At 38.7% G+C, this 25,133-nt stretch overlaps 1 protein-coding gene across 5 annotated transcripts in view; it reads left to right on the top strand.

Annotated features, from left to right (window-relative positions):
* RALYL (RALY RNA binding protein like) overlaps positions 1–25,133 on the top strand; it is a 394,972-nt gene that overhangs the window by 27,978 nt on the left and 341,861 nt on the right. For 2 of the 5 annotated variants that reach the window (XM_087750703.1, XM_087750693.1), the window contains one exon: positions 525–616. The exons of 2 other annotated variants lie outside the window; for them this stretch is intronic. The gene's annotated coding sequence lies outside the window, so the exon portion shown is untranslated. Of the gene's footprint in view, positions 1–524; positions 617–22,253; positions 22,279–25,133 lie in introns of those variants that run through there. One more of the 5 variants, XM_087750719.1, reaches the window with a different exon arrangement.

Genomic DNA, 25,133 nt, shown 5'->3' with positions numbered 1-25,133 from the left:
TCTCTTGAGTGATATATTCACTTCATCCAACTTCAGACAATTCCTTTCGGGACTCTGACTACCTTTTGAAACAACCAGACCTTTTTCCACTGTCTAGATAAGAAAGTCTTCTAAGCTTAAATGGTCAAAATCTTCATAACCTGACTCCACTACTCAAGTAATCCTTTGGGCCTGAATGTGTGTGCACATACACACTCAGATGCACGCACACGCATGATCATGACCTGTGATGGCAATTCCTGCAAGTTTAGAGGTGTCTCCAAATGCAATGGATGACAAGACTGTACATTACATCTTAGACGGTATATATTTATATACAGTGATTGTCTATACTTGCTATCATGAGGCAACAAGCTTATTTGGACTGTCATATGAGTACTATGGGACTATATTTGATGGGGTAATCTCTCTTCTATGAATTGCATGAAGACATTTAGCTATGCTTGTTCTGTATGCATAATTCCTCTTTGGTGGCCTTGAAATAATGAAAAAGGAATTCATGACACCTGTATTTTATTTTCCAGTTCTGCGCAGGGTGCATCCTTGGACAAGTCACTTAGATGCAGATCCTGAAAGGTTTTCAAGGCTCCAATTAATTCCAAAGGCATCTTTAAAGGTTTGGGCTTTAATCTTTCTAGCCTTTGATTTCCTTAGCTGTAAGATGAAAATGTTACTATGAACGTATTTCTGCAGCCCCTTGGAGACTCTTGGATGAAAGGTCCTGTAAATGTGTAAACCATTTTTTTATTATTTTCTTATTGGCCACTAAAGGGAATTTTGCATGGAATATAAGCATTTGGAACTAAAGGGGTTTTCAATGTTTATCAGAATCATGAAATTTGCCCTACATATTTATGTAACTATTATGAAATAGAAGCACCAAACATAAATAATGCATGAAAATATTTAAAGTACATTTTCCCTACTATTTTTTTATTGTTTAATCTGAGTGGATGGGCAGCACTGTTGAAGGTCTGTTGAGAAATTGCCTCAGCCTCCCAGGAATGGTGCTCCTTGGTAAAAGGTAACTATAGAAAATTGTTTTAGCTTTAGGGATTCACCTGATTCTAATTCAGCACTCAGAGGTGGAACCAGCAATCTTGTTTGCTAAAGACAATTCACAGAGGTATATTACAGGTGCCAAACTATAAAATTGTCTGAGACGGAGAAGAGTAATAGGTCAAAGAGAAGCTATAAGCCCAAATAGTCAAGAAAGAGAAGGCTCTGCATCACCATTTCCAGAATGATCCCTCTGATTTTGATATGGGGTATAAGAATGCACAGAAATCAGTGGAAGCTTTGTGTTTAGCAACACATAAATGTGAAGGAATCAATCTGTGCTCTTCAGTGGTAGCCAGGGAGATGGCAGGTCCTTTGCAGCTGGCCTGAAGGAATGGGAGTGGGGGACCGTGTCGGGGGCAGCATGCGCTACCCCGGGGACTCCTGCTGCTCACTAGTCACACAGGTCCCTGCTGTGGAAGAGATTTATTTTTCTCATTTCACTATCTTGCTTGCAACAGGTTAGCCCTGTGCAGCCTGTTTACATGGCTATTTTCCTGCTGTGCTCACCAGAAGACCCTGTCAAATTTAAACCAGAAAGAGCCTGTAGGTAGCTAGTTCATCAAGTCTTATTTTAAATACTCAGGTCTCTGTCTTCATTTCAAAGCCTTTTTTAGGCATGTTCAATAGCTCTTCAGAGATAACCAGGCTTTCTGAAGTCTGAATTTCAGTTAAGCTTAGATAAAGATTCTTGTCCAACAAATGCCAAAACTGGGATGAATCCCGCCTGGCTCAGAAACAGTACACAACGTAAGGTTGAGCATTGGGACTGAAAAAAGTCATGCTGCAAGTAAGCTATATTATATTCACATCATGAATAGAAAACTTCTCAGCTGTGCTCTGTCACATATTAACAATACATTAAAGGTATGTATTTATAAAAGAATATAGGGAAGTATTTGTGTCAGAGATGAATAATCTTCAGATCAAATAGACGTTGCATTTACATCAGTGAAAGGAACTTCCTAGAGTTTGGACTCAAATTATAACGATTAAATATAGAGGATAACAAATATTATACATATTTATGGAAGAAGTATAGTAGTATATAATACCCGATATACTTCAAGTGAGCTGTCTAAAAATGCTTTACAAACTGTTGAGTTGTCACTGGGAATGAAACTCAGACTTTTCATATGAGGCAGTGTCAATCTTATGTTGGTTAGTGGATACATTGAAATTTATGTGAGAATTATGGACTAAATATGTTCTTTAGAAGGAGAAAGACCTCATTCAGTAAAGTAGGAAAGAGGCCTCAGCTCTGCTGAAAGAGGTGGAAACTCTCAATGCCTCACCAGGTTCAACTCTGAGTGTTCAAAATAACTCAAGCCTACAGATTGACAAGATAGTCTTTTAAAATATTCATTTTAATGTAGGACTTTAAAACATGGATTTCTGGAAAAATTAAAATCTGTTAAATAAAATAAGAGAGCTGAGATTTGTTAAAAAAGAAAGTTGAGATTTTTTTCACAGTTCAGATTAATTTAGGATCTGTCTCATAAAGAAACCACCCCAAACCTCAACATTTTTATGACGTTTTGAAGTTTGGTGCTTTTCATCTTTATGTTTCCTGGCTTAGTTCTGTATTACTTTTTGTCAAATTATTTGCATTATGGTAGGCTTTTATACGAAAAAAACCTTATAAAATCAGGTTAGAGAAGTGTAGGTTTAAGGAAATCTAAAGGAAGACCAACAAGAGCATTTCTACTGAAGGTCTAGGAATAATTTGCAGTAATGCAGTAAAATTCCACATGTGTAATTAAGGGCTGAAGAAAAAGATGCTGAAGTGAATTTACTCCTGAATTTAATGATGAGAAAGTAATATTCAAGAGAATGCAATGAATGACCTTTTCAGCTCATTATTACAAATATATCTTTGGACCTAAAATTATTGGTTCTAACTCAGCTGATTAGTGTAACTGCATTACCTTCAAAACATTACTGGCTTACAGAAGTGAGATTCTTTGTATTCTGCTTCTTGCATTCCACACTTGGTGTTTCCTATTGCTCTCCAAAGGGTTAAGCTCAGAAGGAATGATAAAGTGGCCACACATCCTGGGAGATGTCTGTTTCTTTCCCTTTTCCTCTCGCACAGATGGATTGAGAGAGAGAGCTGCTCTTGAGGCAGGTTTCTCAGGCAGACATGAAACCAGAGCAGATGCTAGCAGACCAGGCAGTGATGCATATACTTCACTTTTTTTTTTTTTCCTTTCTGTCAAATACATTTGTTATCCTGAAACAAGTCTTTGTCCTCAGATGACAATTAATACATTTTATTTAGAAAGCTGAGCCATCATCAGCTTTAAAGATGCACAGTGGGTAGGGTGAGTTTAATCCCCACTCTATACCCTGATGCCTTTAAACATCATTAATTTTTTATAGCCAGAAAAATAAAGTGAAAACCCCTTTTAAAATGGAAATTTCAGAATTTACCAGTGATTTTTGTGGAAGAATAAAATGAAAAGAATTAAATAAAATGCTTATAGGGAGTGCTTCTTAGACTTATATTCAGGAAGAAATCAAAGCTAAGGATAATATTTGATGCAAGGGGAATGAGACAAAGTAGTGTGTTTTGGTACTTAAAAACAGCCTTCAATTCACTTAATAAAAAACAGAATAAACTGGTTGCTGTCAAAGAAGGTTTATACAGCTCCTTTGGAAATGGCGTTGAAAAATTGTCACTTGGGCAAACTTTCAAAGCACAACATCCTATCTGCTGTAGCACACACCTGTACCCCATTTGCTCCTACCAAAGCCAAAAGGAGGCCTGAATATCACATGAATCTCATTTATGTCAGCTAAAGAGATTCAGTAAAGATGCAGAAGCAATTTCATCCAAAGGATATCACAGTCACGGCTCTAAAGAAAACATTCTCCGAACGCCTTGCAAGCCTTATCATTTCCTAGTTTGTGTATGGGAAATGCTGCCTTGAATATAAAAATTTAAGCTTTCACAAACAAACTTTCTTCAAAAAAATCTACTTATATTTTCATCAATAATGTCCTGTTCTAATTTTTTTTAAAGTGTTTTCCTGGGTACTCCTTGTTTTAGATGAACAATCAAAAGAGCCAGCACACGTTTTAGCTTCATCCCTGTTTCTTTTTCATTCTAGCCAAGTTCATCTGTATGCCACAGAACTATTGAACAAAGAAGCATCACTTTCAAATATTCACAAGGGAAGGAAATGATGTTTTCCTTGTGTGGGCTTCTTTTTGGTTTTGTTTTTCTTTTTTTTGATATTCCAGTTTACTGTACAGCTATAATCTCTCCTGCTTTGTAGGGTGTGTGTAATAAATGGGGTTTGAAATTCCTTAAACACTTTAGCTTCGCTTCAGCTATTAATCTCAGCAGCCATTTATTGGTTTGTATGCTACAAAGCAATGGAGATTATCCTTAATTAATTCCATTGAGGGGTTCAGCTGCCACCATCAACCACAATATGGTTTCATAAATTAATCTTGTAGGGGAAATATAATGCAATTTATTATAACATTTATATTAAAATGCAAGTAATAATACTATAAATCCTGTGCAACAAAAGGATATATATGTATGTATATGTGTATGTCCCAAATGCAGTAATTAAAAGAACAATTGCATATTCCATTTTCATATTTTCTTTTTATTTAACTGTTTTAAGTATATATCAGAATCCATCAGAAAATAAAAAGATAATGTTTTCTTGACTCCTACATAGGTAGCTGTCTTAAAAATTATGAAATGACAACTTACATCTAGATATATGAAACACATATCATTGATCTTTAGAGCTCTGCTTGAGATCTTTCTCACTGATTTGTTTGTACTATTGGAGCTTAATCAGTTATAATAATGGATATTTTTACACGTGAACATTTTTATGTTATCAGCACTTGAGGGACAACATCAAATACTGCCTAAAGTATTGCCAAAATGTTTTGATCTCTGGAAGCTAAAAGTGCTTTGCATGGGCTTTTCTGTAACAGGGGACTGATTATGTTAAAGAACATGTTAACTAGGCTGTTTTCTCTAGCATGGCACTAAGCTGAGCTTAGCTGTTACTTTGAAAAAGACACCATCTATGACCTGGTTCAAAACTGATTTGTGTGCTGATAGTGTTGGTGTAAAGAGAACAAGTTTGACTGCCAGGACAATGCTGTGCAAACTTACTTTCTTTGATGTCGTTAAGATTTCAGTTGTACCTAACTTCTAAAGGAGGTAGCAGAAACAAGTAGGGAGGTAAGATGGTTCTTCTATGCTCACCCAGACTAAAGTCAGAAGCTGGACAGACCTCAGGAATTCCAGATCAGTTCAAGCTGGCAAAATAAGATATTGTTATCAGTAGTGCTCCTTTCCTGAGTACTGCTTTCAGTAGGCTTTCTTGCAGATTGGCAATCTTATCTGTGCTAAGAAATTAACCAGAGTCCGTGTTCTCCCTAAAAGTCTTCATATAGCATTATTAATTAAGTTAATTAATTAAGTAGAATCCTCAAGACTATCTGCAGAAGTAGCTTTATTAAACCCCTGAGCATTGCAAGATATTGCAAAGCCTCTTTGTGGATTCAATGTAAATCCTAATATTTCACTGATCTGGGGAAAGAAATGCAGAGCTTAAAATGGAAAAGTTTTCTATACTAATTATAACTTTTTTGCTTATACAAATCAGAAGTGGTGAGTTATTTTTCATCTTAATGGACAGACATTTCTGTGATTAACTAATTAATAATTTGAGGGGTGATTCCAATATTTAAGTAATTTTCTGGCAGTGTAGGTCCAGTGCATTGATCAAGTTGTGCAAGGACAGAAGCAGAGCTCTGTGTTTGCTGAAATATTATTGAATGTGCTGTTTTGAGAATTTGCAGTATATAACAACAGAAATTACAACTACTCAGTGTCACATAGAAGCTGATGGAAAACACTATATGGCTTAGAAGCTTTAATCATCATGCAGGGTTGGTGTAAAAGCAGACTCATGCCAGTTATCCAGGCTCTGATGTATCAGTGATGTGCAGACATATTTGTGTTGTGAAGAGTGTTGCACAATGGCAGCAAAATCATGTTCTCAGTGAAAGCAGCCCTGGGAAGGCATGTGTGTACCTAAGTAGCTAACAACAGGGACAAGATGCTGCCAGGACATATTGTTTAAATGCAATCCACCTAGCAAAAGCTACTGCTCAGGTCTGCTCAGGAACTGATACTACAGTCCATGGGCTGCAGTCACCATCCAGGCTGAATGTGTTCACTTAGCAGGAGACCCAGGGCATGAGGTTGTTCCCAGGAGGAGATCCGTAGTTCCACTCCTTCCTCTGGTGCTTGGCATAATTCACTCCAGAAAACCAGTGTGTACAGTGGAAACGTACCCACCAGGACCTCTTTAGTACTTGTAGATGAAATGACCATCTTAATTTTTTAATAGACAAAATACAGTTTGTAATCTGTGTGTTTACAAATGGGTCTTATTTCTTGCTTTTTCTGATTTCTTTGGGTTTTCCTGTGTCATTGGTTCCTCTTAGATCTCCCAGTTCATGCAAAGGAGCAAGGATCTGCAATATTGCAGAGAATGTTATAGAAAACGGTAACAACTACTTTAGAAATTGAAAACTACTCTCAAAGCATCGACTTTGTGATCATATATCCATAATTTCTGTTTTACTGTTTGCAATACCAGTTATCATTTTTTGACTCAGGTTGCTTGTATATTTTCAGTTAACATGATATGGTGATATGTTGAACTAAAAAACACTGGATCTACTGATTAATCTGACTTTCATCAGATTTGTATTGAGCCTTTGATGTTAATATGTGGAGCAGGTCAGAAGCATTGCAGGATTATCTTCATGACTGACAATAGCTGTAAAGTCATACTACTATATATATATATATACACATAGTTTACCATCTGCACTGACTAATAATATGAATTCATCTGATGACTGGATGAGAAGCAAAACCAGTTCGTTGAACAAGAGGAACTGGAAGCATGGTTCAAACCTCCTCAGTCAAATTGTCCAGGAAGAGACACGATACACCCAATTTATTAATGCTGGGTTTGATACTGTATTTAATTATTTAGCAGAAAAACTTTGACAGTTTAATTATAGTGTATAGTTAGACTTTAGTGAACCTGGGTTTTCTGGATTGTAGCCAATAAAAATGATTTAATATTTGCTTGTCTTATTTTATCTGTAGAAATTAGTACATCTGAAGAACAGGATATCCTTTTAAAAACAAAAGCTAATGCCTTACAGGTTCATATCTTTACCCGTGATGGAATCTTTAGTAGCTTGTTATCAGTCTTATGTTATAATACAGAATGACTAATCAAATGAAAAAGCTGGTTGCTATGTGCAAATCCCCATATGTCAATAATGATCTATTTAAATCTTTAAAACAAGGTATAAGTCATGTATAGGGCCATGAAATAGCTCTCTGATACACATGGAGTTTTAATTTAGGAGCTTAAAAGGAAAAGAAACTTTTTTTTGGAGAACTGCTCAGCCACAAATTATGATCACTAGGAACGCCATAAGACGAGCAGGCGGGGGAGGAGACTGGCCTGGCTGAACAGAGAGCTTTGGCTGGAACTCAGGAAAAAAAGAAGAACCTACCACCTTTGGAAGAAGGGGCAGGTGACTCAGGAGGACTACAAGGATGTTGTGAGGTTATGCAGGGAGAAGATTAGAAAGGCGAAGGCCCAGCTAGAACTTAAACTGGCCACCACCATTAAAGATAACAAAAAGTGTTTTTACAAATACATCAGCAAACAAAAGGAGGGCCAGGGAGAATCTCCTTCCTTTGTTGGATGTGGAGGGAAACATTGCCACGAAGGATGAGGAGAAGGCTGATGTACTTAATGCCTTCTTTGCCTCAGTCTTTAATAGTCAGACTGGTCATCCTCGGGGCTTTCAGGTCCCTGAGCTGGGAGATGGAGATAGGATACAGAGTGAAGCCCCAGTTGTCGAAGAGGTGGCAGTCACCGACCTGCTCATCCACCTGGGATCCACCCGAGGCTACTGAGGGAGCTGGCAGAGGAGCTTGCCAAGCCACTCTCCATCATTTATCAGCAGTCCTGGTCAACTGGGGAGGTCCCAGACGATTGGAAGTTAGCAAATGTGACGCCCCTCTATAAGAAGGGTCGGAAGGAAGATCCAGGGAACTACAGGCCTGTCAGCCTGACCTCGGTGCCGGGAAAGGTCATGGAGCAGGTGATCTTGAGTGCCATTACGCAGCATGTGCGGGACAACCGGGGGATCAGGCCCAACCAGCATGGGTTTATGAAAGGGAGGTCCTGCTTCACTAACCTGGTCTCCTTCTATGACAAGGTGACCCGCTTAGTGGGTGAGGGGAAGGCTGTGGATGTTGTCTACTTGGACTTTAGTAAGGCCTTTGCCACAGTCTCCCACAGCATTCTCCTGGAGAAGCTGGCTGCTTACGGCTTGGATAAGTGCACTCTGCGCTGGCTTAGAAAACTGCCTGGACGGCCAAGCCCAGATAGCGGTGGTGAATGGAGTCAAATCCAGTTGGCGGCTGGTCACGAGTGGCATTCCCCAGGGCTCAGTGTTGGGGCCGGTCCTGTTCAATATCTGCACTGATGATCTGCATGAGGGGATTGAGTGCACCCTCAGTAAGTTTGCAGATGACACCAAGTTGGGTGGAAGTGTTGATCTGCTGGAGGGACCTGGACGGGCTGGATCACTGGGCCGGGGCCAAGTGTATGAGATTCAAGAAGGCTCAGTGCCGGGTCCTGCACTTGGGTCACAACAGTCCCATGCAACGCTACAGGCTGGGGGAGGAGTGGCTGGAGAGCTGCCTGGCCGAAAAGGGCCTGGGGGTGCTGGTTGACAGCCGCCTGAACATGAGCCAGCAGTGTGCTCAGGTGGCCAAGAAGGCCAATGGCATCCTGGCTTGTATCAGGAATAGTGTGGCCAGCAGGACTAGGGAGGTGATAGTGCCCCTGTACTCGGCATTGGTGAGGCCGCACCTCGAGTACTGTGTTCCGTTTTGGGCCCCTCACTACAAGAAGGACACTGAGGTAATAGACTGTGTCCAAAGAAGGGCAACGAAGTTGGTGAAGGGTCTAGAGAACAAGTCTTGTGAGGAGCAGCTGAGGGAGCTGGGGTTGTTTAGTCTGGAGGAGGCTGAGGGGAGACCTTATTGCTCTCCACAACTACCTGAGAGGAGGTTGTAGTGAGGTGGGCGTCGGTCTCTTCTCCCTAGTAACAAGCGATAGGACAAGAGGAAACGGCCTCAAGCTGCACCAGGGGAAGTTTAGGTTGGATATTAGGAAAAACTTTTTCACCAAAAGGGTAGTCAGGCATTGGCAGAGGCTGCCCAGGGAAGTGGTTGAGTCTCCATCCCTGGAGGTATTCAAAAGATGGGTAGATGTGGTGCTTGAGGACATGGTTTAGTGGTGGACTTGGCAGTGTCAGGTTAACGGTTGGACTCGATGATCTTAAGGGTCTTTTCCAACCTTAATGATTCTATGATTCTATTTGTGTATCATTTTAGGTAGGCTCTTCACATGCAGTGGTGGTAGGATGCATGTTCCATTTTGGCTGCGTGTCTCTTTGCCCACCTTGTTCCTTTTACATCTGTCTTGGACCAGCTCTCTAATAACTGGTGACACAGGACTAGCAGAAAGTGTCACTCGTGACCGTTCTCCCATGGTGAGGCATGAGAGCACTGGAAAGGACACGGGAGTATCACTCACAATGTGATACCTGGCCTTTCACAATCACATTGGCTGCATTGACTCATTGAAGGACTTGGGACTGCATGCAATGGCTTCTCTCTCTTTATTTAATGCATCTGAGAAGCAGTGTTGGGAATCTGAGTTGAGATGCCAGAACAACTAGTCTAACCCACCACACAGTCAGAAAAAGGAATTTGTGTCCTCCCACAGAAGACAATACTGTTACATTGCATCTTTCTAAATATGAAGTTTATAAAACTAGAAACCTTGAAAATCAGGGTTATAGTTAGTGTGCACACCAAGGTACAATGCCCTAACCTTCATCCCTGAGATGGGTACTAGGCAACCAGACCAGGCAGGTCTTACCTATTTTGGTATGAAGAAGTGAGGATACATGTGCCACAGGTGCATGTGGCATGAGGTGTTATGAACAGAGTTAGGGTTGATCATCAGCTCCATCGTCTGTGTTTTTCAAAAGTTTTGGTTTGGCTGGTGTTTTAAATGTGTACAATTTTCCACTAATCAGTGTAACGTCACATTCATGAGCAATCATTTATGAAATTATGTTTATCAGTTAAGATTGCAGTTGAGGCATGCCTGTGATTAGCTAAAGGCAGAGAAGTTATGTGATTCTTAAATGCTTTTTCCCTTTCTTAAATCATCTTCCAACAAAGTGTTTGAACAACCAGTCTATGACAGACCAGAAAGAAAAATCACAGAAATATCTTAAGTGTTAAGTCATGGTGTTTACTACCAGGCTAAGATGTGTGGATCTCCTTATGCTTCTTTGTGCCATCCTTTGACTGTCCTGTCACTATTTCCCCTTCATCTTCGCTCCTTCTCATCCAGTTAGACCATTATGCCTTAAGAACCCAGAAGAAAGTAAAAGGTCTGCTCCTTGTTCTCTCATTCCTTTTGTCTCATCTTGCAACACAGACAACAGATCCGGCATGGTAACTCATTTCCCTTTTTAAATTTTGCTCTGTTCTCCCCCCAAAAAAGCAAATTTCTCAGTAAAAGTACCTGCTGTGGAGTAATTATAGAAGTTAAAAACAATTAAGAAATGTTTTAGTATTATCAGAGTTATGGCTTGAACTTTATGCCTGTTGAAAATATAGGTGAATGTGTCAATAATGACATAATTTGGAAAAGCTAGATACCAGACTAAGATGACTACAATCTGAGAACCTCAGCTGTATGGAGTAGTTTTTGAAGCGCACCAAATTACAGGACAACCCGCATAAACGTGGACTTTGGAGTATAGAAGTGCCTAGGTTTAACCCCAGAAGAGAACTCTGAAGTCTTTTTTTATGTTGTACTATTCAAGAATTGCTTTTTAGATAAGCCTTGAATTGGGGTGAAGTAAATTCTTCCTGTAAGTGGTTCCCTTTCTTCAGGAGGCAATAAGCGGTAAGTTTTGATACCGGTCCTGTTACTATATCCACCTGTAGAGTTTATGATACAGGATGTAGAGCTTCCTCTGAGCAGGGCATATGCAGCCCTGCAGTCAAAAGGTGAGGATGGGAGACCAGCCTGACCAGGCCTGGAAGCATGATATGCTTAACATCTAGGATATCCTACCTTTGTAATGCAATGGGAATGGTCTCTGTGTTAGACCAGGTGATGAAGTCCTAGTGCAGGGCAGCATTCAGGAAAGATGTTTATACACTGCAGTTTTTCTGGTCTACAAGTCAATATACAAAATGCGATCAATAAAAGGGCTGATTAATTATGCCTGACAGGAGCACCATAAGGAAGGCCTGAGTACAACAGTTGTACACAGGACTGATTGCCAGCATTACACCTGGGGATGAATGAGGAAATGGGGACTAATGAGACCTCCACTAATGCCCCCTCCTGCCACCTCCATTGCACTGCCCAGCTTCAGTGGAAACAGAACGTTAGACAACCGAGGAGGTCATGGTGCTCAAGGATTTTGAAGCATTTTATCACACATTTACTACATCACATACTGAATTCCTCAGTGTCATGGAGGATCAAGGGATATGAGAGCATGATGGACAGGTGAAGTAATCGAAAAGCAAAGTGTTTTAGCGGTATGGACAAATTGGACGATAAAATTAAAGCATCCAGATTTCATAGTGAATAGAGCTAACTGCAGGAAGTTCTTTGTTTTCACAAAGGTTTATGTTTTCAAACAGGGTAACAATTGAAGTTCTGTTGAAATCAGTGTAACTATGTTGATTTACACAAGCACAAAATCTGACCTAAATAGGAAAACAGGAAAAGAAAAGCATTTCCTCCCCTCTCCTCCAGTACCTAATCTTCCTTGAAATGTGAAAGGGTCCTTATGCAAAATGAAAGCAGATTTAGAAATAGTGAGAATATCTGAAAAAAATAGACTGTTCCAGGGATTTGTAATAATGATTTCTCCTGACTATCGCACTCTCTTAGATAAAATAGAAGAAAATTTCTACCTGCAAACAGCAGATTCAGTAGCTCTGTAGAGGTTTAATCTTTCACAGATAGCAAGAAATCTGAGCCGAGGAAAAACCCGGAGCTCTGCAAAATGTAAGTTTCTGACGGAATGATATTGTTCTGTTTTGTGAACTACACCATTTATCTTTATTTCTTTGTAGGTGATGCTTTCTGTGAATACTTCTGAACTGGGCCATGATAAGAGTTAAAGCAGATGCAGGAAGTCTGTATGATATAAATAATGATTTTTCTTGACAAAGTACTTTTGACATTTTAAGAGGGATACTGTTGAGCAATTTGCTCTGGTTTGTTGCTCTCCCATGAAAGAGCTAATTTAGTCCAGCTAAAAGGCAGCTTTCTCATTGGCTCTGAAAAAAATTAGTACTTCGTATGCAGTCCATATCCACAGCTTCCTTGGGAGCTGGCTGTATTAACCAAATGCTAGCCCACACCTTTTCTGGCATGGCAAAGTCCTGGTGGATTTTTTGTCTAGCACCTATGTCTCCTCCTGTAGAAACACACTCTAAATCCACTTACACAGAGTTAATAAGGCAGAGCTATAAAAATCTGCATGTCAAACACTGGAAATAATAGTGATGAATACATTTTTTCTTGCTGTTGAGTTTATTATCTGCCATGTTTTAGGAGTCGCTACAGGAAAAAAAACAACCAAACAAAAACCATGCCAGCTGGTCTAAGGAAGGAAACTAAGGAAGTCTAGGCATTAACTTTTTCAGCTAAGCTGCTAAAGGGAAACTTGTCAACAGGGGCATTAGAGAGTGAGCTGGCAATGATAGCCACACTCCAGCATCCCTGGGAGGGTTCCCAAGGCCGTCACTGAGATTAGCTTTAGAAACCTCATGCCTGTGAATTCACTTCTGGCCCTCCAAAGGATCCTCACAGCTCAGCAAGATGGGGTGCTATTGGTACAATATTGGAGGGCCCATCACATCACCAGCCACTGGTGTTTAAAGCAGGTACAATGCATTCTCAGCCATACCTGAGACCACATGTTAAGAGTTATCTAGGATATGGAGAACGAATTAACCCTCTCTCCATCAACCACCTGTATTCTCAAAGAGGATGAATAAAGAGAAGGGCCTGGCATCCATACAGGAATAGGGAAAATACAGTATATAGAATTCAGCACAGCACAGTGCAGGTCTGCAAGTAGAGCTTTTAGCTGACAGAAATTATAACTATTAATAACAGTCAATCCCCCAAATATTGTGTTTTGTCTTTTGTCCTCCTCTCTTTAAATAAATCTTTTCTTTTAACAATTAATCTATTTTTTGTTTTGGTTTGAGTCACATATTTCCCTTTATTTTCTTCAGAAAACAGTAATTCTCTCCTCTGCCAATATATCTATAAGACTTAGTCTACTTGCCATCCTTCGTTCTCATACTCTGATTATCAGGTTTCATTGATGCTTTGTTAATAAACTACATTTATGCTCTCTGAGCATCCAGTCTTGCTATCTAATAAGGTCACAGACATTATATAATAAAAAGACCGTTAGCTGAGATGATTATTTTGAGATATTTTGCCTCACGGACTCTGCAGTTAAAATAGCCTAAAGCCTATCCATTAAAATGGATTTTTTACCTCCATTATTAATGCAGCTTAGTGACATATCTTTGATATTTTGTGGGTGAGAAAATAAAACAGGGTATGATATTTACATGTATCTTAGCCATTTCAGGTATACTCCTGAAAAAACAAAAACAACATATGTTTGTGGGTGTTGTGAAAAAGGCTGTACAAAGTGATGAAAAGGAATTTATGTGGTTTTTGTTTCCTTGCTTTTTTGTAAATCTAATTTTCCTAGATTGGGTTACATCTTTGGCTGATATTGGATATTCTATTGTCATTTATGATGCTAATTTACAAAAATGAAAATTGTTTGAGGTCTGAAGCCATCTTTCTGTAATAAATATATGTATTTGAATAGAACTTTGTTTAGTTTTCTTCAACCAGGAAATTTTCCTTAAAATTAAATTTGGCAAAAAGCTTATTGGGCTTTTATTTTCCTTTGAGGATTTTCAATTAATGTGTTACTTAAACTCTGACGTACACGAAAAATACTGAAATGTCCAATTTATTTACCAAAAAGTGCATGGGTCACAAGTATCTCTCAACACGAGACAGCACACAGAGGACAGATTTTGCCTAATCTGTGGTCAGCTCTTGACTGTTGGGTGACTCTCCCAGAAGAGTTAGCTATCGTTTAATGTGCCTGTGATAGAGATGCATGCCATTTAGTATCTAACAGTGCTAACAACTTATATAGGTTTCAGTTATTAAGATTTCAGTTAAAGGATAGTTGATTTTAATCAAGTGGCTGATCATATATAATGGAATTTAGTTTAGATTTTGTTGTGAGGAAACACCTTCTTTTTTTTCTCTCAATCTATAAACATGGTAGGAAAATTCCAAGATGTTAATAAGACTGTATTTGGCAATGTGAATGGAGATGGGGAAATAATACTATAAATCAAAAATTTCAGTGGACTACGAGGGACTATGACATTCTAACTAAATATGCACAAGGAAAGTGGTAGGTAAGGCGAAACGTCTGTAAGTGAGCTCATTTGCCTTTGCTCTTGAGAATTTTCAGTACAGTCTTTGTTTCAGCTAAATGGGGCTTTATTATTTTAATTAGCTTAATGTCTTTGGCAGGGAACTGCTTTTGGAACAATACAGGAATAGGATGGGGATAAAATATAAGGAAATAGCACCTCAGCATCACCGAATTAGCCCATCAGTAGAAATAATTGCTGATGTTCTGTATGCTTGACAGAAAGCTTGCAGCAGCACTGCTATGTTAGTTATCAGCCTAGATCTATATTCATTACATCTCTAACATGACAAATAACTACTTTAGAAAAAGAAAAGGCTGGATTATTTTTTTTAAATCACTTATAAGCAAAGGAAGTATCAAGCAGGATAATTGCAAGAAAGATTTAAAATGAGCATAAAAAGACTGTGGCAAGATGCTATCACTTTATTGGTAATGCTTTACTTAAAAATGGAGAATAATTTTATTCTTTGTGATGTACTTAGATTAAAGAACGTTTTCTCTAATATATTAGACATATTACCTCTAATTATTAGCCTCATCTAGATACAGATTCTCTGCTGTGGGTCTTCCTGAGAAGCTCATGGAGAGCTGTTTTGCACCTCAAATAAATCTAGTTTTTCCTATAGTGCAGTGGTCAAGGGTTTATCACGTGATCGAGCAGACTGTCTAAAACAGTTCTGCCCTGGAGCAATGCCTCTTCATTGGCCTATATGCAGAGTTACAAAGAAAACACTGTAATTGCTCCTGGAAAGGTGAGCAGAGCCCATGGCAAGGCAGAAAGGCAGATGCTTTGTTTCATTCAGGACTAGCTGCTGGTGCTGACCTGCAGTTGCTCACAAACCAGAGCTTTCTGCTTGGATGCAGATGGGAGCAAATCAGGTAGCTGATAGAGGCACAAAGATGACCAAAGGGACTTTAGAGAACTGAGGTGATTACTTGAAGGATCAGGAGCGCAGGTAGTGTTTTCCTCCATCCTGTCAGTAGCCGGGAGGAATACGGAAAGGAACAGGAAGACCCATCTCATGAACGCGTGTCTCAGAGGCTGGTGCCAGAGGTGGAATTTTGGGTTTTTCACCCGCTTAGTGGGTGAGGGGAAGGCTGTGGATGTTGTCTACTTGGACTTTAGTAAGGCCTTTGCCACAGTCTCCCACAGCATTCTCCTGGAGAAGCTGGCTGCTTACGGCTTGGATAAGTGCATTCTGCGCTGGCTTAGAAAACTGCCTGGACGGCCAAGCCCAGATAGCGGTGGTGAATGGAGTCAAATCCAGTTGGCGGCTGGTCACGAGTGGCATTCCCCAGGGCTCAGTGTTGGGGCCGGTCCTGTTCAATATCTGCACTGATGATCTGCATGAGGGGATTGAGTGCACCCTCAGTAAGTTTGCAGATGACACCAAGTTGGGTGGAAGTGTTGATCTGCTGGAGGGACCTGGACGGGCTGGATCACTGGGCCGGGGCCAAGTGTATGAGATTCAAGAAGGCTCAGTGCCGGGTCCTGCACTTGGGTCACAACAGTCCCATGCAACGCTACAGGCTGGGGGAGGAGTGGCTGGAGAGCTGCCTGGCCGAAAAGGGCCTGGGGGTGCTGGTTGACAGCCGCCTGAACATGAGCCAGCAGTGTGCTCAGGTGGCCAAGAAGGCCAATGGCATCCTGGCTTGTATCAGGAATAGTGTGGCCAGCAGGACTAGGGAGGTGATAGTGCCCCTGTACTCGGCATTGGTGAGGCCGCACCTCGAGTACTGTGTTCCGTTTTGGGCCCCTTACTACAAGGACACTGAGGTAATAAACCATGTCCAAAGAAGGGCAACGAAGTTGGTGAAGGGTCTAGAGAACAAGTCTTGTGAGGAGCAGCTGAGGGAGCTGGGGTTGTTTAGTCTGGAGGAGGCTGAGGGGAGACCTTATTGCTCTCCACAACTACCTGAGAGGAGGTTGTAGCGAGGTGGGCGTCGGTCTCTTCTCCCTAGTAACAAGCCATAGAACAAGAGGAAACGGCCTCAAGCTGCACCAGGGGAAGTTTAGGTTGGATATTAGGAAAAACTTTTTCACCAAAAGGGTAGTCAGGCATTGGCAGAGGCTGCCCAGGGAAGTGGTTGAGTCTCCATCCCTGGAGGTATTCAAAAGATGGGTAGATGTGGTGCTTGAGGACATGGTTTAGTGGTGGACTTGGCAGTGTCAGGTTAACGGTTGGACTCGATGATCTTAAGGGTCCTTTCCAACCTTAATGATTCTATGTTGCTACGATTCTATGATTCTATGAAATGACTCATGTGGTCTTCTGTAAGGCTTCCATTGGTCTTACTGATGGGAAGGAGGAAGAAAAGTAGTAGCTATATTGCACTGTTAGGAAACAATTTTTAAACACATACTACTCTGCAGTCTTTTGGTATTTCTTCACCCTCAAGTTACTGTATAATTCAATTCCAGGCATCATGACTTTTTGGTCAGTGGAAGGAAATATACTAAAAACACGTTTTGGAAAATGATTGCTCTCACTTATCCTCCTTTTCACTTTCCAGCATTTAATTTGATTTGTAATCTTTATTTAAAGAACAATAAAAATGAGAGTCTTTATATATTGAAAAACTCATAAATTTGCGGTGAAAATCATTTCAGGAAGAAAGAAGCTATACAGCAGAGCTATTAAATTTATTGTCAGTAGGATTCAGTTGGTAAGACCTCCACATTCACATGAACAACACTGGTAAGAAAGTAAAGAAAAAGGACATTATACAGTGCCATGTTATGCACCTAATAAAAAACTACAAGTGCTGGGAAGTTTATTGCAAGATTGTATAATTAACCTTTTTGCTTCTACTCTTCCTTCATACTGCTTATGTTTCTGTGAATCACTAATAGCTTGTGATAACAGTGGGGGGGTAGTTACACTGTATTTGAAATCAGAAAAAAAAATTTGATTAAAGGTAGATGGTGTTTTCAATACAAGTTGATCTTAGTGCTGTCCCAGCCAAATGTAACCTTTTTTCAGTAGAATCTTGTGTAAGATATTAAAGTATTACTGTACATAAACAAGTGCCATTTTTCAAGTGGCAGTTACAGGTAGAAAATAATCTTGACTATTATTTTTGGTATTTTACCCTTCTAATAATTTTTAAATCCTGAAACATCATTAACTTTTCATGATGGGAGCTTTCCTACATAAGTACCCTAGCACTGTCCAAAAGATTATCTTCTGTTTTCTATGCTCTTCATTTACATTTGTGGGGATCTGATTCTACTTTTACTTCTATTTGTCTCCACTGATTTCATTGATTTCATTACTCCTTCTACATGGAGAGTAAACAAGATTTACCAGGATAAATAACAACAGAATCTGACTCATAAAGTTAAAGCCTATATTTTAATATTTGTACATATGAAGGTACTGTTCTTTTCCGTGTCATTTTCATCCTCCTTACACTGTGGACTTCCTCAGTACTTTCTAAAACTTAACATATTAAATGTGACTTAATTTCTGATTATACCAACTTCTCCTTCCCTTTTTCTTCTCCTTGATATATTCAACTTGGGCCAAATCGTAAGAGGTTTATTATACTCATGAAAATGCAGCAGCATTACCTCATTACACTAGAATTTATATGCAAGAATTAAAAGAAACATTTGGAGGGCTATTTAAAATAGATATAAATATATCTGTCATGGTGAGAGATAAGTAATTTAATTTAACAGAAACTGTTAAATAAACAGCATATTGTAATAGGTGGCAGAGTTCTCATGCCAATAAGTGAGGCTGCCAGAGGCTTTCAATCATAAGCCTCTGTTTTCAGTTGCTGATAGCTCTGCCAAATGTAAACCATTGTGGCTCTAATACTCTATGCTAAATGTATCCCTCAGATATTTTGTTAAAGTTTTGATCAAAATAAGCTCTTTCTTAAAAAAGTTTAAGAATATAAAACCTGTCCCTCCAGTGTTGCCTCCTCGTGCCATATAGGAAGGATGAAGGGGAGAAAGAAAATAACCGGAGACCAGGAACGGGTCTGTGTGGGGATAGGACAAGAGCAAGAGGGACTGTGGTAAAGAAAGATGTTAAGGGAAAGAATATAGATAGAGCCGAAATAAACATTCCTGGGGAAGATTCAAGAAATTGAATAGCAGCAAGGGGGAATAGCAGCAGTTGTACTAAGGGAAAGAATGTGGGCTTGCATGGGGTAAGAGAGAGAAGTAAAGGTGTGGGGCAGTATAGGAAGAGGCAGACAGGAGTCGGCTGAGGAAACATGAGTATGGGAGCTATAGTAGGAAAGGAACTAAACAGAAGGCCAGGGTAAGGGAAAGACTCACAGGGAACTTTGTGCAGAAGTGTTTAAAACCCCCAGAATATACTTCTTTTTGTTGAATGAATTCCATCATTCATGAAAGTCTGCTTTCTCTTATTTAGAATTAGCAGAGAAATTTAAGTATGCATTCATTCCCTGAAGGATAGGACTAGCTGGAGGCTAACAGTGTTACCAGCGTCGTCACTGGGTCAAGTACTTGAAGAAACTTCAGCACAGCTATCCTTGCTGAATACCCAAAGGGATCAGCTTCTTTCAGCAGCTTTATATGGTTAATTTTTTTTTAAAGGCTTATTATTACCCTGCCTCTGAACTATGGCAAAGGAACACTAAGGCTGCAACTGAAGAACCCAGAAATTATGAAACACCTGAATTAAGGTTTCTCAGGCAACCTGAATTATCACCCCAGACATGCATTCATTTTGATCCAGTCTTTCACTCCACCGCCACCACATGCTTTTTTTCCATTCTACGTCTCCATTCACCTCTAGATCTTTACAGGGCAAAAGCCCTTGTCCTCTGCCCTTGTCACATCCTTCCTCACACAGGAACCATGTGTCCACTTCATGGTGGGGGATTAAAGACTTCCAACTGGTTTTCAGTAAGCAGGTTTTCATAGCGAGCCTTTTTCTTGCTCACGTCTTAAGATCTGTGCGTGAAAACGCAATCATATGCCTACCTTGTTTCTTAATGAGTTTTGGTAAATGTCATTGATCAAGTACAGGATTATGCCTTGTTTTCTGCCACAGAATTAAAAGAAAAAAAATATTACTTTACTCTGTAAAGCAGTAGCACGTAAATTTAGGGATAAATTTATCATATTACTAAGATATTACAAAGGCATTATAATAAACAAAGAAGAAGATTTATATGCAACTGTATATGTAAATGTAACACTACACAGATTATAAACATTTCACTGACTTCATCAAAGACATTAAAATTACCAAAGCACTGAAAACACATTAAAATGACATGTTTTGAACTCAGGTCTACTCTAGATTATTTTTTTTGATCCTGTTGTTAGAGAGCCAGGTCATCCATGATAATGTGAGAAGATTGTTGTTGGTTATTAAGCTGTACCTCCTGGTCCATGTCTGCTAGTAGGAGCAGGATGAAGAACTGTGTAGAGGAAAGTGTGAGGTGTGTGACGATATGGGAAATGTTCCCCCAGACAGCTATGTTTCTGCACAAAAAAATCTTTGTGAAAAGCCTGCAGAGGTTTTGCTTGTTAGAGTACTTTTAGCTGAAACAGTCCCAAGACTTTTTTCTAGAAGGCACCAACTCACAGACACTGGAATATCTCACTGAGTGCTCCATTGCACTTTGATGGAAAAGATGTTTTGCAAAAAAATTCTTCTCCCAGTAACTTAAACCATTACAGTCTTAGCAGGGATTGTAATGCTGCCTGTTCCCCGCTGTGGCAAGTATTTGGTTGAAAACCATTCACTATATGATGTGAAAACCATCATCCTAGAATGCAACCCATTGTAGAAATCTATATTGTTGCCAAATATCAAAGAAACCAACATTTTTAGCAAAATCAGCATACATATTACAGTCATCCACATTAACAAAATGAAGGTTATATTAATTCATAGTTAAGTAACCCTTCTAATAGCTTGTTAAATAGTAGAATTGTTGTGGCTATGACAGTAAAAGAATACAAAAATGACAACACTTCTTCCTACAAGCATCTTTAAATAGTTGCATTCTGTCTTCCTGACATCAACTCATGTCATTCCTAGTTTTAATATGCTTACAGAAATAGCATATTTTTCCTACCTTATTAGCACAACTGTATAAAACCCTGAAAATGAAAGTGATACTGGCATTGTTTTTTTAGAGTTAAACTCAGATGAAGGAAAAATATGTACAAATCTAATACCTCTCTGCCTAGGCACTCTCTGTTGCATATACTAAAATAACATGAGCTCATATTCAATACTTTCAAACAAGAGCCAGATCAGAATTAATTCCCATTTATCATATTAGTAACTGAAATATTTTGTCCTTTTATGTAAGGGCAGAATTTTTTAACAGTAGTAGCTTCCAAATTTGTTCTGTTGCAATGTTTAATGCATTTGATTTTTCAGTTTCACTAAAATTGTAAAGCGAGATGCATATCTTGCAAAGAATAAGGTTATGGAGTGCCTGCAGAAATACCTGGAAAGAGACAGGAGAGTTCATGGAATTCTTTAATAGCTCAGGAAGACTATAAATTTGTTAATATCTGCATTTTTTTTTAATCTTTTATATCAATGTTGTTGCAAGTACAGGTGAGTTGCAGATAAGCTAAAGAAAAAAGCCTCTCCCCCTTAGTGTTGATCACACAGGACAAGTGCCAGGTGTTGACTCAGCTCAAAAATAGCACTACAGATCTCTCCACAACTAAGTCTGTAGTCACCACCCTCCAAACAGAAGCCGCTTCTGAATTCTTCTTGCACCCACTGATCAGTAAGACAGTTTCATTTCTCCAGGAGAGGATGAAGTTCAGGTCGTGCCTGCCCAAAGACAGCAGGTGCCTAGGTATACCGATGAATTTAATCTACTTTGGCCCATCATAAAGGCACATCACAAGGCAATAATACTGGAATGAGAGAGACCCCTGAAGGTGCAGGACTGGGGAAAACCCTGATACTTATCCTGAGGTTGTTAACGGACAAGATTGATCTAAATGGTATTTATACTGAAAGAGTTCACAGGTCTCTGGCCCCAAAACCTTCCTTTTGCTTGTCAGCCTTAACAGCTGTATTCTTTATGTTCACAAGAGAAAAAACATTTCACACACTGCAAGAGAAAGAAAAACCTGGTTTGCTGAGGTGAGGTACGTTTAACAAAATGCTAGATAAAGAATTTGCAAGGCTGTTGTGGAGGTGAAGAGTGATTTTGGAAGTGATAAAGAAATGACAAAATGAACAGAAAAACTAGTCAAATGTTAAATAGGGTCCCCCACCTTACTTCTCTGGAAGAAGAGAAATATCAATTCCAAAAGCTTCATGAATCATAGAACTTAATAAATATTATATAAAATATTTTTGGATGGAAGGCGCATGCCAGCTTTCATCAAGTGATCTGGAATTCATGAAGACATTTTCCTGTGGTTCTCAAATAGAAACATAAGTAGAGTTTCTGAAAACAACCCTCTCTCTCTAGGTCAACAGCAAATTGTCTGTGCTGCCTTAGGACTCCTTTTCAGCTGCCTACTCAGGGCTAAGAAGGAAAATCACAGTGGATCAGGTAGGAGGGGAGAAAGAGTGAGTTGGGAAATGGACAGGAATAATCAGGAGGAACAGAAGGGTAATTAACTAACATAATTATTTGTCATCACTTGGACAATTATATTTCTTGAAACTATATTTCTTGAAGTAATTGGATAATTTATATCCAATAATTTATATCCAATTAGTAAGAATTGTGCATAAAATGAGAAAATTATTTTGGATGAGTGGAACCTGATTGTTTTGAAATAAATATTCAAGAGATATAGTTATTGCTCTAAGAAAAATCAGCTAGGGTGGGATTTTCTAAAGATTTAGCAAGGAAGTTGATCATAAAGATATATTCTCTCTCTGATTGCCCTAAATGTTTCTTGAAAAATAGCATGAAAATTACTGCATATAAAGAATGCTTTGTGTTTCTTCGAAGTCACCATTCATTTTGTGAAGGAGCCAGTACAGGAAACACAAATTGGAGTTAGATGTGAAAGAAAAAGAACATAGTCAAGGCTGTAATAATATTATCCTCTCTTTTAGAGAGCTGAGAATGAATGAAATGTCAGTTTTAGCAAACCAGGAAGAAAAGTGATTTTTTTGTGCATTGAACTCTTCAAAGTCATATATAACCACTAGCAGAGGTGTTAGGGGGCATAGGACAGTCATAAAAGGATAACTCATTTTGTTCTTAGCAAATCTCAATACTTTTTTATTTTCTGTAGTTGACATTTCTGCTTAAGATTTAGATAACAAACTTTAATAACATTTTACTGATTAACTGGTTTAAAGCGGCAGGAAATATGGTAAAGGGGCTGATGAAGAATTATTTCTATATGATAACTCTGACATTACAAAATAGTTCAATTTGATTATACAGGGCATCTCTGACTTTGAAATTTAATGAATTCTGCTCCATCTCATGCGACCTGTACAATCTTAAACTGATAACTGCACAATGCAAACTTCCTTCTGTTGGTGGTTCTAGAAATAAGCATATATCATCATGCAGACACTCAGTGCTCGTATATTCAAACCGAATTTTCTCAAACCTACTATGGATTCCTGTAATGGAGCAGTGGTATCTCCAAGTCTTGCAACCTTTCAGGAACATAGAGCAGAGTTTTGACAAAGTGAACTGCGAATGAATGATAATGAGTGCCCTGATATTAGTTTTTGACCTGTTGCATGGCCCCAGTTTAAAATTATATAAAAGAGCTCCTGATCTTTGTGGAAGCCATTTGAATGTTTCTTGTTTACAATGAGCTCTGACTTCACTTCTTTCTGGTGTTAATGCAAAATTTCATCTCACTTTTGAACTAAAGAATTAACTGGGAAATGTCAAAGCTACTTGAAATGTCTCTCTTTGTAGCAGAGACCTCTTCCAATGGGATTTTCATAAGCAGTCAAAGTCAATTAAATGCTTGGGATAAAAATAACAAAAAATCTTGAAAAACAGTGTAAAGATGTTTGGAACCCACCTTCCATAGCTAGTAGATAATGCCAATCAGTGGCAATAGCTTCCTCTGAGCCTCTGGGAGGGAGAAAATTAGCATCACTAAGCTGAACATCTTCCCTAGATTTTTGCACATTTTGAGCTTCCTGTCAGCAGCCTGGATTTTTAATGTAAAAGACTTATTAAATGCTGAACATTTTTTGAAAAGACCCCAGGATGACCCTCGCTCTGTGCTAGAGTAGGCTGCATCTTCCTGTTATAGGAGTGGTTTCAAATGTCCAGACCTTCAGAGAGATTAAGTAGCCTCTTTTCTGTTCTAGCATCTCATTTTTTCAGTGCATAAATATGCATGGAGGTAGAAGCAAAATTAACTGTGTCATTAAAAAAATTAATTGAAACTACATGCCAAAGAAAGAGAGTAATTCCATTGTGGTTACAGGGAAAAATATGTCACTTTGGCCAGCAGATTCAGTTTTTATTTCTGACCCAATTAAAAAATACTTTGTTGAGAATAACTGTTACTTGCAGATTAGCAATCCAACATCATGTGTCTTTCAATTAATTAATTATGAAGGATATTTCTGTTCTAGTCCTACAACATGAGGATAAATCTCAGCTTCAGTGATGTATTAATGAGTGATGCCAGAACATGTATTGATTCATTACTTTTATTTAATGACTTGGAAATGTTTGATACTCTTAAAGTACTAGGAATGTTCCACCATCCCTCCACACTCAAATTTGTAATATATTTTAAGGAAAGGAGCTTGAAACTTGGGATAAATATTTTTCTTGAAACTTGGGATAAGTATTTTTATAGGCTTTAATAAGAAGCTGAGTATCTTTTCAAGGTTAAATATGACCGACTGGATTATACAATGGAAAATGTTGCTTTTAATTTTATATTTATTTAAAAAGAGATTACTTATAAGGGTTATCTCAAACACAACATATGATTAAAACTGTCAGGTACACAGTGGTGCTATCATACTTTTGCATTTCTTGCATGTCTTGAGGGAATGCCTTCTAACTGAATAAGTGAAAAATGCTGACATTAGAAATAAAATTATTTGGTATTTACCGAGGCTTTATTTTTCACTTCCAATGTGTGTATTTTTATGAGGGTGCTTAGTTATTAACACATTAATATTATTTTGCCCATATACCCTTATATACACATTACATCCTCTTAAAATTATTCTATCATAATTTATATTTTATTGGCATAAAGCACCAATACTTAATAGAATTGAATATAGATGAATAGCAGTACTTAGAGCAATGAACAATGACAGAATTTAATTAATGTTTCTAATAAAGAGGAAGGAAAAGTTTTAATGTGGCAGTTTTTATCCTTTTCTTAATTTCACTATTGAAGCTAATGGAAAAAAAAATTATAAAAGTGAATTGTCATTATTTCAAGTTAT

The sequence above is a fragment of the Nipponia nippon genome, unplaced genomic scaffold (genome assembly GCF_047370975.1).
Source record: "Nipponia nippon isolate SJK-2023a ecotype South Korea unplaced genomic scaffold, ASM4737097v1 scaffold_1, whole genome shotgun sequence".
Taxonomy (NCBI): Eukaryota; Metazoa; Chordata; class Aves; order Pelecaniformes; family Threskiornithidae; genus Nipponia; species Nipponia nippon.
This window is presented reverse-complemented; position numbering and strand designations above follow the sequence as displayed.